General features: G+C 37.2%; 1 long non-coding RNA gene across 1 annotated transcript; it reads right to left on the bottom strand.

The window, feature by feature from the left end:
* Positions 1-6,534: 6,534 nt before the first annotated feature.
* LOC126998022 (uncharacterized) lies at positions 6,535-9,854 on the bottom strand. Its single transcript, XR_007752601.1, has 3 exons — positions 8,178-9,854; positions 7,709-7,775; positions 6,535-7,306 (listed from the first exon to the last, which is right to left on the bottom strand). It is a non-coding gene; the product is annotated as an uncharacterized LOC126998022 (long non-coding RNA).
* Between the last annotated feature and the right edge of the window lie 1,805 nt (positions 9,855-11,659).

Below are 11,659 nucleotides of genomic sequence, written 5' to 3'. Positions count from 1 at the left end.
ACGAAGATTAATAAATGTTTCTTCTAAAAATTTCGCTCATTCTCATTTCTATCGATCGGGTAGAATGTACAAACTTCTTTTTTTTACCATTCATCAAGGCCTGTTTGTAAGCCCCGAAATTAGGCCGGGTCATAATGCCTCGTCGCTGCCTTCTTCGGTACGCGTTTTCTCTTCTTCTTCAGTAGACTCGAGTAAAATATACGCCGGCAAAGTCCAGTCAAACCTGTTCTTATATACGGATATCTGGGCAAAGAGACGCGTGTTTGTTTGTTTGCGTGTTTGCGTGTTTGTGTGTGTGTGTGTGTGTGTGTGTGTGTGTGTGTGTGTGTGTGTGTGTGTGTGTGTGTGTGTGTGTGTGTGTGTGTTTGGTTTTCTCTTCTTCTTTTTATTCCTTTATTCCTTCCTGATTTTCTTTTCATTCCGGTTTGTTCGTTTCCCAACAGCTTTTAGTCTTTTCTCATCTATTTTATATTTTTTTCCACTTTATTCTATCTTTATTTCCTTTTACCTATCCTTATTTTCCTTTCCATTCAGTCCTTCTGTCTCTTTTTCTGATCAATTTCCTCCCTGGTTCCTTTTCTTATCTATTCCCTTCCTCTTCCACCCGTGTCTCTACATCTTTTACCTTTATTTTAATATATTTCCTTGCTTTGTATCGTTTTTGTTATCCATTCACTCCGTCGTCTAATTTTTTTTCTCTATTTCTTTCTTATTTATTAACTCTTTAGACCCTGTTTCATATCGTTGTCTTTCTTGCAGTCATCTCTTTATTTTCCTTTTCTCACTTACTTTTCCCTCCCTCTATTTTTTTTCTATTTCTTTCTTACTTGACTTTTTAGACTGTTTCCTATCGTTGTCTTTCTTGCAGTCATCTCTTTATTTTCCTTCTCTCACTTACTTTGTCCTAATCTCCTCTTTTCTTCCCCAGCACACTATTCTCCTCTAGTTTCCCATTTCCACTTTCCTCGTCCTTCCGTTCCTCCCGTCCTTTGTCTGTCTCTTTCCGTGTCATTTCTTTATGGTTCTTTAGTTCGTGTTTTCCACATTCCATGACCTTGAACACTCCCAAGACTCGGCCACTTGCGTCCATCACAAGAGTTCTTACTAAACACTGGTCTTGCTTTCTCCTTTTTTTGGGTGTCTGTGTTGCTTGATGGCGTGGAGTGTCTGTCTGCGCATGTTGTGGAAGTGTTGACAGCGTGCAGTAAAGAACAAGAACAAGAAGAAGAGGTAGTGATAGTAGTAGCAGTGATGTTAATAGTAGTAGTAGTAGTTGAGGTGGTGGTAGTAGTTGTTGTAGAAGTAGTAGTAGTAGGAGTGGTGGTGGTGGTGGTAGTAGTAGTAGTTGTTGTTGTTGTTGTTATAGGAGTGGTAGTATTAGTATTAGTATTAGTAGTGGTAGTAGTAGCAGTAGTAGTAGTAGTAGGAGTGGTGGTGGTGGTAGCAGGAGTTGTTCTAAGTCACGTTATTTGAACTTTTTACCAACAGACGAAGCTACGTGTAGACTCAAGACATGGCGGGGGAGGATGAAGAGGAGGAGAGGGAAGGGAAAGAGGAAGGAAATGAGTAATAAAAATAGGAAGTGGATGTTAAGAGTCGGGACTAAAGGTAGTGGAGAATAAACGAGGATAAAGTAAATAAAGAAGAGAGAATACAGAAAGAAAAAGAGAAAACAGGAGATTATACGAAAAACAAGGAAGCAGTGTGTTTAGAAAGAGGGAAATATTAAGAAGAGAGGGAAAGAGGAATAGTTAAGGACAAGGGAAGTGGAAATAGAAAAAAAATAGAAGGAAATTGTGTGCAGGGAAAGAGAAGAAGAGAAAGTGAGGAAAGGAGAAAAAGATGGAGGAGGTAAATTCTCCACAAGATAAACTTAGGTAGAACTCACTTGGAGGAAGAGAGATGAGAGGAAGGATGGAAAATGGGAGAAGAGAGAAAAGATATAAATTGTGAAAAGAGAGGAGGAGAGGAGGAGGAGGAGGAGGACAAGAAGATGGAGGAGGCAAATATTAGGCAAGAACATGTTTTTCGACTCTACACTTTACGATGGAAGAAAGGATATATAGAAGAGGGATAAGGACACTAGACAGCCTAATCCATTATAAAATCCAGAATCATAACACTAAATAGAGATAAACAGAATAGAAGAATCATGAAAAAAAGAATATGCATGACCTTCAAACGCCCGACTGACTTTTTATTTTTTGGTGGCGGCGAGAGGACAGAGACGATACCAATAAAGAGATACAAAAATCAATAGAAGTAAGATGACCAGACTCCTCCCTGCGGTATACCAATTTGCCTCTACATGACCACAGCCTCGGGCCATGCAGAGTCACGAGAAGTGGAAGGATGGAGTAAAAGAAGAAGAAAAATAATAATAATAATATGATGATGATGATGAACAAAATAACAACAATAAGAAAAAGAAAAAAGAGGAAGTGAAGGAAGAAGAAGAAGAAGAAGAAGAAGAGGAGGACAAGGGGGGAAATAGAGGGAGGAAAGGAGAATAAAATGGAAAATAGGTACCAAGGAAGGAAAGAAAAAGGAAAATTAATGAGGAATATGAATAGATAGATGAGAATAGTAAAGTTGAGTGTGATGGGGAGTTTAATACTTTGTGTTTGGCAAGGCGGTGGCCGAGTGGTCAGTGTGCGGTCGTGGTGAGCCCGAGGACCTTGGTTCGAGTCCCACCGATGCACGCTGACAATTTTCAACCATCGCTGAATGGCGGAAGATTACCCACATGCTGAACAGACCTTCAATCAAACCTGACTTCAGCGACTTTGTTCAAGCAAGAGTCATACTTCACGGCAGCCACTTTAAATAAAATTCAACTGCGCCACTAAGGGTTTGGGTTGCACAAGAGGCCCCTCGAGAGCCTACCGGCGCTATAAGCAAAAAAAGTTAAAACAATCTTCCAGTATCATGTTTCCCTTCTTGTGTCATGTTTGTCTCCTCCATTTTCTCCTTTCCTCACTCCCTCCTGTCCAGCCGTCTCTTCTTCCCTCACGTCCCAATTTTTTTTATCTTTCCTCTTCATTCCTCCACGTCTGTTCCTCATGAGTTTCCCTTCTTACCTAATATTTGCCTCCTCCCTCTTATTCCCCTTCTTTCCTCACTTATAGTTCTCAATTTCCTCTTCTCTCCTTCTACATTCCTTTTTATCTTCTCTCCGTCGGTTTTTCCCAAGTTTCCCTTCTTGCCTAATATTCGCCTTCTTGGTCTTCCTTCCCTCCTTCTTTCAACACTTATAGTTCTCAACATCCTCTTCTCTCCTTTTGTTCTCCTTTTTTTCCTCTCCCTCATCCTATGTACCTTCGCGTCAGTTTATCCTGAATACGCCTTCTTGTCTAATATTTGCCTCCTCCATCTTCTTCTTGTCCTCCTCCTCCTCCTTCTCTCCTCCTCTCTTCTCACAATTTATATTTTTTCTCTGTTTCTCCCATTTTCCATCCTTTCTCTCATCTCTCTTCCTCCAAATGTGTTCTACCTAAGTTAATCTTCTTCTGTAGAATTCACCTCCTCCATCTTTTCTTCCTTTCCTCTCTTAATCTTCCCAATCTCTTCTTCCTCCTTTTCTCTCTTCCCAATCTCTTCATCTCTTCCCCAGCACACAATTTCCTTCTAGTTTTCCTATTTCTACTTTCCTTGGCAACAATTCATCTTTTCCTCTTCTTAACATTTCCCTCTCCCTAAACACACTATACTTCCTTTTTATTTTCTTATTTCCACTTTCCTTTTCTGTATCTATTTCTCTCGTCTTCATTTTCCTTTTCTATAATTCTCCCTCGTTCTCCTATTGCACCTCCTTGCTTATCAACTTCTCAAGGAAAAAAAAGAGGAAAATAAAAACACGTCCCTTAACTGATGCCAAGAAGTGTGACAAACAGAAGAGCAATAAAAATACGCATAAAAGGAAGAGCAACTACATAAAATAAATGGGTGGGAGTGAACGAGAAGATGTCTACGTCACGATGCGTCAGAGGAAGACAGAGTTAGCAGAAAAATAAGGAGGGTGGATGAGAGGAAATGTGACCAACCCTCAAACACTCCCATGAACGTGCAATGTTGAAATAATACCAAATAAATAAATAAATAAGAAAATAAAAACAATAATAATGATACTTACTACTACTACTACTACTACTACTACTACCATCACTACCACTACCACTACTACTACTACTACTACTACTACTGATAATAATAATGTCAATAATGAGAAGAGAAGCAAAGAAAGAGAGGAGGAAGAGGAGGTGGATGGAGAATAAAGGGAAAGCAGATTGAGAATGGGAAGAAAGCAGGAGGGAAGGGGAGAGAGAATAAGTTAAAAAGAGAAAACACGAAGAGCAAAAAAAGGAACAAGGAAAAAACAAGTAAATGGAAGGTGAATAGAAGAGAAGAAGTATAGCAAAATAAAAAGGGGAAAATGGAGGGAAAAAAGGAGTAAAAAAAAATAGTTACGAACGAGGAAAAGAGAAAAAGAAAGGAAAAAAAAAACAGTATGTAGAGATCGATGGTTGGTTATGTTAAAAATGATGGGAAAAGTTAAGAGTGATGAGGAGTTTGAGAAGACTATAGTATTTTAGTGAAGAAGAAGGACGATGAGAAGGACAGGTATGATGAAGACTAGGAAAATAAACTGAAGAAAGTGGAATTAAAGGTACGCGGTTGGGGTGGGGTGGAAGTTGGAACCGGAACCAGACGAAAGCGATTATGAACTTGATAACAAAAAAAGCAAACAGGGAAAGGAAATGCTGGGAAAGTTAGGGAATTTTTAGAAGGAGGAAAGAACTCTAGGACAAGAAAGAAGGAAAAGGAAACGGAGCACAAAAAAAAAACGGAAAGAAAGAGATATTTTGGGGAAGTAAAGTAGAAGGAAGGAAAGAGGGAGAAAAAGAAAAAAAGGTAGAAAGAAAAAAAGATTAAGATGAAGAAGGAAGAACAAAGAAGAACTACAACTAAGAACAAGAAGAAAAATAACAACAACAACAGCAACAACAACAACCAGAGAAGGAAGAGGAGGAGGAGGCAATAGTAAAGAAGGAGGAGAGGGATGACGAAGGTTACATTCCAAGAAGAGGGCAAACAGGGTAGGAAAGGAAGGAGAAAGGGACAAAAAAAGTAGGTGGGGGAAAATTTTAAGAAAGGGAAAGGCGTGCCAGGTCAAAGCCGTATTAAGGAGAACGGACAAGCCTTCAACGTCTTTGGCTGAACCCTTGGCCCCGCCCCCCTGACGGTATGCAGGAAAATACTAGAGCAAGCATAAAGGCAAGGGATATTTTGTGGGTTTCCCCTTCGTATTTTTTATTATTATTGTTGTTTGCCTCGTATTTTCCTTGCATTCTATTTCAACGTGTTTTTGTACTGGATCACTGAAATACCATAGCAAGGTATATTTTGTGGGATTCCCTTCGATGTATATTTTTTTTTATTGTTTGTATGTCTCAGATACTTTCATCCAATTTCATAATTTTTTGTAGTGGATCAGCGAAACATCATGGCAAGGGATATTTTGTGGTTTTTCCCTTCGTTATATTTTTGGTTGTTGGTCCCGCTGCACACGACTTTCTACTCAGGCTCATCCTTACACTGTCCAAATCCCTTAGGCAAGAGTTAACCAGCATCTTCACTCTTTCATCCTTCACACTGGTTAAGTCTGGACCAATCTTCCTTCATCTGGATCTTCATCTTGAACTCTTTCAAGAGGAGAGTATCAGGACACCTCTCCTCCCGAAATTGACCTCTCTTTTGGCTACTCCTCTTAACTCTTTTTTATAGGAACAGTGATATGCAGGCTTTTTTTTCATTATTGTTTTCTTTGCCCTCGAGCTGCTTTCTTTACTGTAAAAAAACATACCTCATACTCTCCATACTATTTCATCATATGTTTTTAGTGAATAAAGGATTTTATTTAGTGATGTCAATAAAAAAAAAATGAGAAGCCATTATTGTATATTTGTGTGTTATATTTATCGTACTCTTCCTTTATCCTATTTATAAAAGAAGAAAAAAAAGTCTCGTACTTTTCTTTTGTTATATTTTATCACTATTTTTATCGTACTTTCCCTTTAACCAATCATATCTTATTTTTTTGTTATTTGTCTCGTACTTTTCTTTTGTCATATTTTATCACTATTTTTATCGTACTTTCCCTTTATCCAATCTTATCTTATTTTTTTGTTATTTGTCTCGTACTTTTCTTTTGTCATATTTTATCACTTTTTTTATCGTACTTTCCCTTTATCCAATCTATTTTTTTTTTTTTTGTTATTTGTCTCGCACTTTTCTTTTGTCATATTTTATCACTATTTTTTATCGTACTTTCCCTTTATCCAATCTTTTTTATTTTTTTTTTGTTATTTGTCTCGCACTTTTCTTTTGTCATATTTTATCACTATTTTTATCGTACTTCCCCTTTATCCAATCTTTTTTATTTTTTTTTGTTATTTGTCTCGCACTTTTCTTTTGTTATATTTTATCACTATTTTTATCGTACTTTCCCTTTATCCAATCTTTTTTATTTTTTTTTGTTATTTGTCTCGCACTTTTCTTTTGTCATATTTTATCACTATTTTTATCGTACTTTCCCTTTATCCAATCTTATCTTTTTTATGTGTTATTTGTCTCGTACTTTTCTTTTGTTATATTTCATCATTATTTTTATCGTACTTTTCCTCTATCCAATCTAATTTTTTTGTTGTTATTTGTCTCGTACTTTCACTTTATACTATTTCATTATCATTTTTGTTACTTGTTTCGTACTCATATCCTTATTATACTTCATCATTAGTTTTATCTCTTGTGTCGTATTTTCGCTTTATCCTATTTCATCATCCTATACAAAAATTCGCACTATCGGGATCGTCTCACCCGAAGAATTCAGATTAACGAACTTTTACTGTCGTGTTCTCAGTATATGCGAGTAGCGGGCTTTTTTTTTGTTATTGTTTCCTTATTTTTGTGCCCTTGAGCTGTCTCCTTTGTTGTAAAAAAAAACAAATCTACTTAACTAACACGCAAACATTTTTCTTCTTATTCGTAAAGGTCTACATACTTCGTCGCCAAGGTGTACTGACGGGTATATTTTTCTCTCCTTATATATTCTGTAGTTTATAGTCCTTCTTGTCTATCTTAAGTGTACTGACGGGTATATTCTTCTCTCCTTATATATTCCGTAGTTTATAGCCCGTCTTGCCTATCTCAAAGGAACACGTCAATAAATACTCGTACCCGGCACTTGACGCGGGAAGGACATCGTTGCTCAGGTCGGGAAAAGGTTACAAGCGAAGATACTTTAGACCTCGTTGTGTTTAGAGGCATACTATTCTTTCCTTTGTTTTCTATCTCTTTCTTTATATACTTTAGACCTCGTTGTGTTTAGAGGTATACTATTCTTTCCTTTGTTTTCTATCTCTTTCTTTATATACTTTAGACCTCGCTGTGTTTAGAGGCATACTATTCTTTCCTTTGTTTTCTATCTCTTTCTTTATATACTTTAGACCTCGTTGTGTTTAGAGGCATACTGTCCTTTCCTCTGTTTTCTATATCTTCCTTTATATACTTTAGACCTCGTTGTGTTTAGAGGTATACTGTCCTTTCCTCTGTTTTCTATATCTTCCTTTATATACTTTAGACCTCGTTGTGTTTAGAGGTATACTGTCCTTTCCTCTGTTTTCTATATCTTCCTTTATATACTTTAGACCTCGTTGTGTTTAGAGGCATACTGTCCTTTCCTCTGTTTTCTATCTCTTCCTTTATATACTTTAGACCTCGTTGTGTTTAGAGACATACTGTCCTTTCCTTTGTTTTCTATATCTTCCTTTATATACTTCAGACCTCGTTGTGTTTAGAGACATACTGTCCTTTCCTCTGTTTTCTATCTCTTCCTTTATATACTTTAGACCTCGTTGTGTTTAGAGGCATACTGTCCTTTCCTTTGTTTTCTATATCTTCCTTTATATACTTCAGACCTCGTTGTGTTTAGAGGCATACTATTCTTTCCTTTGTTTTCTATCTCTTCCTTTATATACTTTAGACCTCGTTGTGTTTAGAGGCATACTATTCTTTCCTCTGTTTTCTATATCTTCCTTTATATACTTTAGACCTCGTTGTGTTTAGAGGCATACTGTCCTTTCCTTTGTTTTCTATATCTTCCTTTATATACTTTAGACTTCGTTGTGTTTAGAGGTATACTATTCTTTCCTCTGTTTTCTATCTCTTCCTTTATATACTTTAGACCTCGTTGTGTTTAGAGGCATACTATTCTTTCCTTTGTTTTCTATCTCTTCCTTTATATACTTTAGACCTCGTTGTGTTTAGAGGCATACTGTTCTTTCCTTTGTTTTCTATATCTTCCTTTATATACTTTAGACCTCGTTGTGTTTAGAGGCATACTGTTCTTTCCTTTGTTTTCTATATCTTCCTTTATATACTTCAGACCTCGTTGTGTTTAGAGGCATACTGTTCTTTCCTTTGTTTTCTATCTCTTCCTTTATATAAGTCCTCGTCCGTTTCAGTAAAACGCTATTCTTTCTTCTTTTGTTTCTTTTCATCCCTTTATTATCGCGTTATCCCGTCCTCGTTGGGTTTAGTAGGATCATCTTTCTTTTGTTTCTTCACATTCACTTATTATTGCATCTCACAGTATATGAGTCTTAGTTCGGAAAGGCACGGTATTCTTCTTTTTGTTTCTTTCCACTTCTTTATTATTGCATTTTCCAACATATGCGTCTTCGTTCGTTTCAGCTGTTTATTATTTTCTCCGTTTTCTTCCTTTCTTTGCATTTTACATTATATGCGTTGTTTTTTAAAGGCATAATATTCTTTATTTAGTTTCTTTACATTCTTTCTTTATCGCATTTCTCAACACGAGTGGCATAAATACGAATATGAAAGTATCTTATATATACAAATACATGTTTATCTCTTTCGTCACTGTGGGATATTCAAGAATTATGGGCGAATAAAATAGTTTCTCTTTATCTTTCAGAATAATGTTCACTTCATTATGGAGATTTTAACCATGATTATGTTGTGAATGATCGACTGACTGACTGCTAAACTGTCTCAATGATTAAAGACATGGCAACCGAATGAGAGTAAAATTAACACTACAAAAAAAAATTATGACGATGATAAACTGAAAATAAGCTTAAATTTGACGGGGATAAGATTTCTTGAGGAAACTGAAGATGAGGGTCATAATTTTCGAATAAGTTTAAGGTGAAGGTAAGAATTTTAGAATAAACTTAAGACAGGGTAGAATATTTAGGAACAGACTTAATATGGAAATAAAAATAAAGGAATAAAATCTAAATGTGAGTAAAAAATAGTGAACAGACTTTTGATGGATAGAAAAATAAGAGCTAAATTTAAGACTAATGACATAACTAAACAAATGATTGGAGAAATAAATCAGGAATAAACTTAAAACGAACTAAACTGAAAACCAGAATAATAAATATGAAAAAAAATAAAACCGAGCTAAACTTCAAGCGAGAATAATAAAACAAGAAAGCTTAAAACGAACTTAACTGAAAACTGGAATAATAAACCAGAAACAAACTTAAAACGAACTAAACTGAAAACCAGAATAATAAATATGAAAAAAAAAACCGAGCTAAACTTAAAGCGAGAATAATAAAACAAGAAAGCTTAAAACGAACTTAACTGAAAACTGGAATAATAAACCAGAAACAAACTTAAAACGAACTAAACTGAAAAGTGGAATGACAAACCAAGAACTTAAAACGAGCTAAACTTAAAACTGGAATAATAAACCAGAAACAAACTTAAAACGAGGATATGAATAAAGATGACAATATAGATCAAGCACTAAGCTCACTCATTCACTCTCACACTCTCTCACACACTCTCTCTCTCTCTCTCTCTCTCTCTCTCTCTCTCTCTCTCTCTCTCTCTCTCTCTCTCTCTCTCTCTCTCTCTCTCAGTGAAATCGGATTCTTCTTCACATTCTCAAGAGCTTCGCGTATTGTGTCAAATCAACAGAGAAAGATATTGTCTATTATGATGAATGATGATCCGGGTTGATTTTAATAATAATTTGCATAGCCACTAGGAAAATAATATGTGTGAGAGACAAATTTATGTGTGGGGAGGACTATTCTCTCTCTCTCTCTCTCTCTCTCTCTCTCTCTCTCTCTCTCTCTCTCTCTCTCTCTCTCTCTCTCTCTCTCTCTCTCTCTCTCTCTCTCACAACTAACCAGAAGTAATTTTATATCTTCCTCATCCCTTCTGCTCATCTTCCCTTTCTTTCTCCTCTTTTTTTTATTACTCTGAGACTGTGTGTGTGTGTGTGCGTGTGTGTGTGCGTGTGTGCGTGTGTGTGTGCGTGTGTGTGTGTGTTCATACCTTTGCGTAAGTGTCGGGACGCAACGCACACTCTTAATCCCTCATATAAAGAAAGGAAACAGGAGAAAAAGAAGAAAGGAAACAGAAGAAAATGAAGAAAGGAAAAAGAAGAAAAAGAAGAAAGGAAACAAGAAAAAGAAGAACGGAAATAGAAGAAAAAGAAGAAAGGAAACAGAAGAAAAAAAAGAGCGGAGTAGATGAAAAAAAAATTGGTATTATGAAAAATGAACCTAATTGGACCTCCAGTGAAATGTTGCCTGAAATTTGTGCTTTTTATTGCAATTTTTTAACGTATTTCCTCACAGCCAAAGTTTAATGCACTTGGACAGACAATGAAAATGTACTCACACACAAGGGATAAAAAAAACGGAAATTTGGAAGGACAACACAAAGAGAAAAAAAGTGCTATTTAACGATACCCAAATCTGAAAAAAATATTAAATCATGAAACACAATGATTAACTAACGATTAACCTTTTGTTTTTTGTTTTGTAGAATAACGAACGAAAAAGAATCTACTACGGGACTATGAGAGAGAGAGAGTACGCACATCCTGACTCATTCCCCTTTTTTTTTCACACACCCACATCCTCATCCCCCCCCCATTACTCCCCACTCCCCTTCCCCTCTCCCCCACTCTCACATCCCCTCTCCCACATACACGCCCCTTTCCCAGTCCTAATTTACATATCTCTCTCTCTCTCTCTCTCTCTCTCTCTCTCTCTCTCTCTCTCTCTCTCTCTCTCTGACCTCAAATACTCACCCACTCACTCCCATTCCCTTCCCCACCCATTCAGTCACGCCCCATCAATCCCTATCACCCCTCCCCTTCCCCCTTTCCTCCCTTCTCCCTCTTCCCCTCTTCAACCCTTGCCCTCCTTAGCCTCTTCCCCTCCCCTCTTCTACACCTCACTCCCTCTCTCCTTCCCTTGCACCCCTAACCCTCTTCCCCTCCCCTCTCCTCCTCCTCCTCCTCCTTCTCCTCCCCCTTCCCCCCGTCACGACACCCGCCCAGAGACACAAAACACGGCGTCTCGAAATTAAAATGTCGAACAGTTTGTCTGCGGGAATTGTGTTGAAAAGTTCATGGACGTGTGTGTGTTTGGTTAATGGTGTCCCCCCACCCCCCCTTTATCCCCCCTCCGTACTTCCCCTCCCCCTTCTTCGTCGTCCCTCTCCCTACTTCCTTCTTCGTTGTCTTTTGAAATCGCTTCCTTTCTTCTCTCTCTCTAACTCTTAGTCTTTCTCCTCTCTTATCAATCTTTTATCTTCGCTTTTCTGT

Source organism: Eriocheir sinensis, chromosome 13 (genome assembly GCF_024679095.1).
Source record: "Eriocheir sinensis breed Jianghai 21 chromosome 13, ASM2467909v1, whole genome shotgun sequence".
Taxonomy (NCBI): Eukaryota; Metazoa; Arthropoda; class Malacostraca; order Decapoda; family Varunidae; genus Eriocheir; species Eriocheir sinensis.
The sequence above is the reverse complement of the archived record's forward strand: the minus strand, read 5'-3'. Positions and strand labels throughout refer to the sequence as shown.